The following is a 6,000-nucleotide window of genomic DNA, read 5'->3' as shown; positions in this document are numbered from 1 at the left end:
TTGGTAGCTTCACCTGTAAATGATGAGCTCTGACCCGATTTGACCGCCGAGTGGGCTACCTGGGGGGGGGGGGGGGTCTGGGCCTGGCTCTGAGTGCAGGGAGCCGGGCATGGCCCCCCGGCAGGCCGGCTGGCAGCCTCCGAGCCTCGCTCCCCCCTCGCTGCCCGCCCTGAGGCGGCGGGGCCGGGGCGAGGCCTCCTCGGCTCCGCCTCCGCCCTGTGAGGCGGCCCGGGGGGGGCTGCGGGCGGCCAGGCAGCGGCAGCCGTGGCCCGGAGCGCCTGCGGCCACCGCCAGGTAGGGTCCGAGGGGCTCCGTGTCCGTCCATCTGTCTGTCTGTCCGTCCGGCTCCTGTGGTAGGGACAGGACAGGCTTTCCTCCCAGCTGCTGCCTGTTTCCTCTGTTTGTTGCTGGGGGGTTGTGGTGCTGGTGCTGCGTTCACCCAGCAGAAGAAGCACTTGGAGGTCGGGTGGGTGCGTGCTTTTTCCTGCCACCTTCTCTGTATCAGCATGGGACGGGGTCCTGAAACGCACGGGAGTGTGATGCCCTGAGATGCTTTCCTCGTTTTCATTTAAACCCAGCTGCTCGCTTGCTGGCTGCTGATTTGGGTGGGGAGGATGGAAAAGCACCGATTCGCCAGGTTGTGGTTGTAGGGTGCTCGGGTGGGACAGGTGGCGGTGGGCTGCTCGCTGTCGGGACACGGGCTGCGTGTGGCAGGAGAAACTTCAGCGCCCCGTCCTCAGCCAAGTGTGTGCAGGTGGGAGACAGCGAGAGCAATGGCCAAGGAGTGACCAGAGCGCAGCTACGCCGCTCTGGCAGCAGCCTGCAGACCAAGGCAGCCCTAACACCGAGCAGTGCCTCCTTGCCTGCCTGTGTGTAAAGCTAAATACAGCGCGGAGCGGCGGGGAAAACTCCAAGAGGAGTTCCCCTGAGCAGAGTGGAGGAGAGCCAGCTCCTCCCCAAGGAGAAAAACAGCCTGAAAAACTCAGCCCTGGACAAAGAGGTGCTCTCAGCCCAGACCGACAGCTGTCCCTGCACGGCAGGAGAGCTGGGGGCTTGCTGTCAGGGAGCCTGCCCCTGAGGGAACGCGCCGCTGGTGGGAGATGGGGACCCTGGCTGGCAGCACCGCGTCTCCGTTCCGCCTCTTTATTCTGAAAGCTGGGAACAGCATCTAGAGAGAGATGTCTCCCTCAGCCTTCTCCTGCAGCTTTCAAATGAAATGTGTTAGAAGCTGGGAATCAGCTGAAAATCAGTGCTAAGAATACTCCGGACAAGTAGGTAGCTGGTGAGCCGTGGTGGAGAGACCTAATAGGTAAGACATTGCTTTGATTTTTGGGTCAGTGATGGGGGCATCACTGCTTTAAACAGGCAGGACTGAAACAGGCTATTGTAGGTTTGGTTAACTCCTTGTAAAAGAGAAAAAGAAAGTACCGGTCTCTCGGGGGTTAAGATCACAGTAGTAGCTGATGAAAATGCTTTTTGTCCAGCACAACAAATCCCTGTTTGTTTGGGTTCTCAATGGTCTCTTTCTCCTGGGCGCTCTGGGGGCAGCACAGTGCTGTTACCTGTGCTGTAGTTTGATGAGCTACCTGGGCAACCCTCGGGCGGTGCAGTGAGGAAGGTGCCTGGTACCTGTTCCTGGTGTGGTGAGCGAGCTGCTGGTACACACTGTGATGGGAACGACAGCGTTAGACTGGAGTCCCATTGGAAAGGAATGTGAAGTGGAAAAGCTGAAAACGAGGGAGTTGATTTTCGTAAGCATGGATAGTTTAAAAAAAAAAAAAAAGTTGGTTTGACTGGGGCAAAGATAGGAAGGGGCTGTGTGTGGATCGTGTTGCCAGTTTATACTACATGGCTATAAGGGTCTGGTGTTACGACACCCACTTGAGCTGACACTATTATGTAGGTGAATCTTCCTGCCTACCTTTTATTACCTGACTGCTTCAGTGTTGATGTTCCCCTTGGAAAAGATGCTACAAAGCTAAATGGCTAAAACGTAGTAGAACTGGTACTCTCAAGTGCCTCAGAAATAATCAGCTGTGAAAGGGTTAAGCGATGTTTGGGGCCAAAGATGTAGAGCTAGGGCTAGCTGCGGCTAACCCGGATGCTTCGTGGCTCCAAGCTTTTCTGAGTATCCAGCACTAGGTGTCGCAAAGAGAGGAGGCATAAGAAGCATTGCATGGTTCGCACTCTGGGGCTTTCCTTTCTAAATCAGAGGGTTTAGAAACTTTTCCTTCTATGCAAGGCTGCAGGCAGCTTGTGCTGGGATGTTGAAACAGGGTTTGGGCTAGTTTGTCATTACACATAGAAATTGTGGTGGGAGTTCCACGAAATGACTGAGAAACAGATGAGCTCGTAGTACTCGCTTCTCTCTTGGCGTGGGTGTGTTGTTCTTCACCACTGTGTCCCTGTTCGGTCTGTGGAGCTCCTCTCATTAGCTGTGATCCTTCTCACCCATTTGGAGAGATTAGTGTCAACGCTCCAGCCCTGAGCAGGGGAGCTGTCAGAGGAGATTTGTTTTAAGGGGCACTGTCTGGAGAAGACAGCCTCGACTTCTGGAGGTAAAGATAATCCAAGCCACTCATTTCCTTGTGTCTTTATGCAGTGTTCCTTAATCAAAACCTAATTCTGTCTTTGAAGAATAGGCAAACATGCTGAGCTGAACCAGTTGTTTGACTGCTTTTTTGCTGCTCAGCATACAGTTGGGCAGTAGGGAATAAAGGTGTCATTTGGAATAGGGTGGGCACATTTCATTGAGGGAGAGACAGGATTTCTGACTGTTCCTGCCTGAGCATCTTTTTCAAAATGTTGGTCAGTATGCAGGTGTACTCTGCATGCACTGACAAGAGCCCTTTGCTTGGCGTAGGTTTGTGGGGCTGAGCCACATCATCTCATAAACACTTGACTACAAAATGAGCTTGCAGCAGAAGTTCCAGAGCGCGTCCTGCAGCCGCAGCAGGGACAAGGCATCATTTACAAACAGGAGACAAAGATTCTACCTCCAGCTGAAAGCTAGGCTTAATTTCTTCTCGATTACAGCTGCTGTGAAAAGTAGCATTAAAAAAGCTAAATCACTACAGTGAGGAACGTGTGCGGATTGCACTCGGTATGCCTGCCTTTTTAATTAGAAAATGGGCAGGATCGTGGAAACAATAGAGCTGTCTTCCCAGGTAGCTCTAGAATAGCACTGCATGACTCAGATCCACGTATTCTGACTACTTTGCTTTTGATTCATTAAAATACATCTTCTCCCCAGAGTAAAATGTTCCCTAGGTCACCTGCCCCTCCCATGGGGTCAGGTATTCCGCTTACGTCTTGTCACAGCTGAAAACAAGGCCAGAAATACCAGCTCACACGCCAGTGGAGAGAAGAGCCCGGGAAGCTGTGAGTCTGCAGCAGCCAGCACACTGAGGCATTTAGCTTCACAACCAGTAAGACAGAGGATAAATATGCTTGAGTCAGGTTGGGCAGTGGGGGATTTTCACAGATAATTGCTCTCACGGGTAGCAGGGCAGGGGCTTTCTGCATGAGAGCAGCGTGCTGACCTGACGGCACCTGCCCATCAGCACTGTGACTTGACCCTCCCTTAAGCACCCTGCAGAGATTGGGATGCTATTACCCTGGGTTTATGATGATCCTTTCACAACCCAAGCTGGTGCGTGTTCGCTGAATGCCATACCTCTTGTGTGTTGCCTTAGTACGTGTAAGCCTTTCAAAGGCCAGGAGGCTTTGGCCCATCAGTTGCAGAGCCCAAGGGTCCCTGCCGGGTCCCCGAGGCTGACAGGTACCAGCAGATGCAGCGTGCTGGTGGATTCCTATTACTGCCCTGCCTACACTAGGGCAGAAAGGCTTTGCAGTCAGTTTGGCTGGGCTCCTTTCCTCCTTGCTTTCCCAAGCAGCTGGTTGAATTGACTGCAGCCAGCTGCTTTACGAGTCCGCTGTGCCTCAGAGCCAGCTCTGCTGGAGAAATCACTGGCTGATATTCAGCCAAAGAGGTGTCAGGCAAGTACTGCTGACTCACATACAAAGCCCTGTTTGCTCTTTACAGTCAGAATAGGGCCATCCCTCTTTATCTGCAACCTGGACACTGAAAGGTTCAGGTTTCTGTTTGTCTGGAGGTCTCTTCCAACCTAGATGATTCTGTGGTTCTGTGAACTCTCATATATGCTGCTTTTAACTAGCTGTGTATCTGTAACTGTTGGTAAAACTTCTGCTGTTCATGGAAACATAAACTGTTACTAAAAGGAAAGCCAGAGGTGATGTGAACCTCTTGCCTCAAACCAGCATATTTTTTTCTGCATTATCTAAATGTAAAAGTGACGTGTGGTGAGGTTTTAGGTAGGGCCAGTTAAATAAACTGAAATAAGGACTGTTATTTAACACTATTACAGCCTGCTGTTGTAAATTACAACCTGGCTGGCTGTTATGATTATGAAAGGGAATGGTGCTCTCTTCTTGAGCATATTGTGGGTTTCACCAGAAGACCAAGCACAGATGTCTGCAAAGAGCTACAGCTTTAAATTCAAAGGTTGTCTGGCTCTGATGAGGTTGAGGAGGGAACCATTAGAAGAGAGCTCCCCGCTCAAGGCTGGTACTGCGCTTCTGGCATTAAAACTGTGTGATACACCTTCTGTGCCCCTTCTGAAAAAAGATCTTGGAACTTAATGAAAGGAGGTAACCCCACACTAATCCCTCTTTGTACTGTTGAGGAGAGGAATGCGGTAATGAGAAACCAAGTGACTTGACTAAAGCCACGTGAGGAGTTTGTAGCAGAGTCAGAAGCAGACCCAAGCTCTCAGCTGCCAGGTCTGGGCACTGAAATGATGCTTTTTTGGTTGGCTGTGGACGCAGATGTGAGCAGTTGTTTGTGAAGCTTGTTGTCCCTGTGTGCTTATTTGGACCCACTCGTTGCCACCGAGCGTGCCGATAAAGTCTGTCTTTTGGTCTCGGTGACCTGAGGTGGGTTAGGATTATGGAGGTTCGTGTCCCTCTCACATAAAATGTCCCCCAGGGTTAGCGGGAATTTGATACCTCATTGAGATCAGCTGTGATCTGTTCTGTATGGGGAAAAACACCCCCATCTCTGTTGGCAGCATCAGTTTTCTGTTCCTTCGCTTGTATGAAGAATGGAGCAGGCGAAGTTTGAAGCCCACAGGAGGTGTTACGCGTGGTACGGAAATGATAGAGAGAGTCGGGGCTCTGATTCACTGGTGGGGATGGCATAGCACAGATGACATCTCAGCTCTCAGCTGTCCACCCCACCCTGCTCCCCGTTCCTGGACAGCTGAGCCACCGTGAATCACCTGCTGAATCACTGAGTTTTAAACGTGATGTTTTGAAGCAAATCATCGCTGCTGATGGTTTGCCTTAAAACTCCTGACTGCAAACTGCAGGAGTTCATCAGCTGATCGATGAGCAGCTCAGCGCGCAGGAGGCTGGGCTGGTGAGTTGCTCCGGCCCCGAGAGCTGCACCGTGCTGCGGGAGGGGAGCCCTGACTGTGCAGAGGTGGGTTTAATGAGCTTTTTTTTTTTTTTTTTCCCGCAGCATTTTGTCTTTCAGGACTATAATGTTCAAGAGCTGTCTGCTCTCAGCAGAACACATGGCAAAACTCTTCTGTACTTCTTAGGGTGCAAACAGAGGAATGCTGTGCATTTCTAAAAACCTCACCCTGCTTCAGCAAGTTAAAAAATAAAATAAAATAAAAAACCAAAAACATGAGGCTTTAGTATTGTACTCATGTGTGTTAAATATGCTTGTACTCTTATTCCAAAGCTCTCAGTTTGGCCCTCAGCAGTTCCAGCTGATTTCTTAACACTCTCTGTTGGGCAGCCAATAATAAGCTGTTTTTCTTGATGGTGCTTGATCATGAATTAAATGGAACGTTTTGGACAGAGGAGATCATGCTCAGCTTATGTATTGGTTTGGTTTTAAAGAAAGTGCTTGGAGCACTTGGACATTATTGGATATATAACATATATATATATAGATAAATATATAACATA

At 50.4% G+C, this 6,000-nt stretch overlaps 1 protein-coding gene across 3 annotated transcripts in view; it reads left to right on the top strand.

Moving 5' to 3' along the window:
- Positions 1–236: 236 nt before the first annotated feature.
- RASGEF1B (RasGEF domain family member 1B) overlaps positions 237–6,000 on the top strand; it is a 29,986-nt gene continuing 24,222 nt past the window's right edge. The window contains exon 1 of one of the 3 annotated variants that reach the window (XM_084285608.1): positions 237–294. The gene's annotated coding sequence lies outside the window, so the exon portion shown is untranslated. Of the gene's footprint in view, positions 295–430; positions 471–5,456; positions 5,504–6,000 lie in introns of those variants that run through there. The other 2 variants (XM_084285610.1, XM_084285609.1) reach the window with 2 other exon arrangements.

This window comes from Netta rufina, assembly GCF_964035555.1.
Source record: "Netta rufina genome assembly, chromosome: 4".
Taxonomy (NCBI): Eukaryota; Metazoa; Chordata; class Aves; order Anseriformes; family Anatidae; genus Netta; species Netta rufina.
The sequence above is the reverse complement of the archived record's forward strand: the minus strand, read 5'-3'. Positions and strand labels throughout refer to the sequence as shown.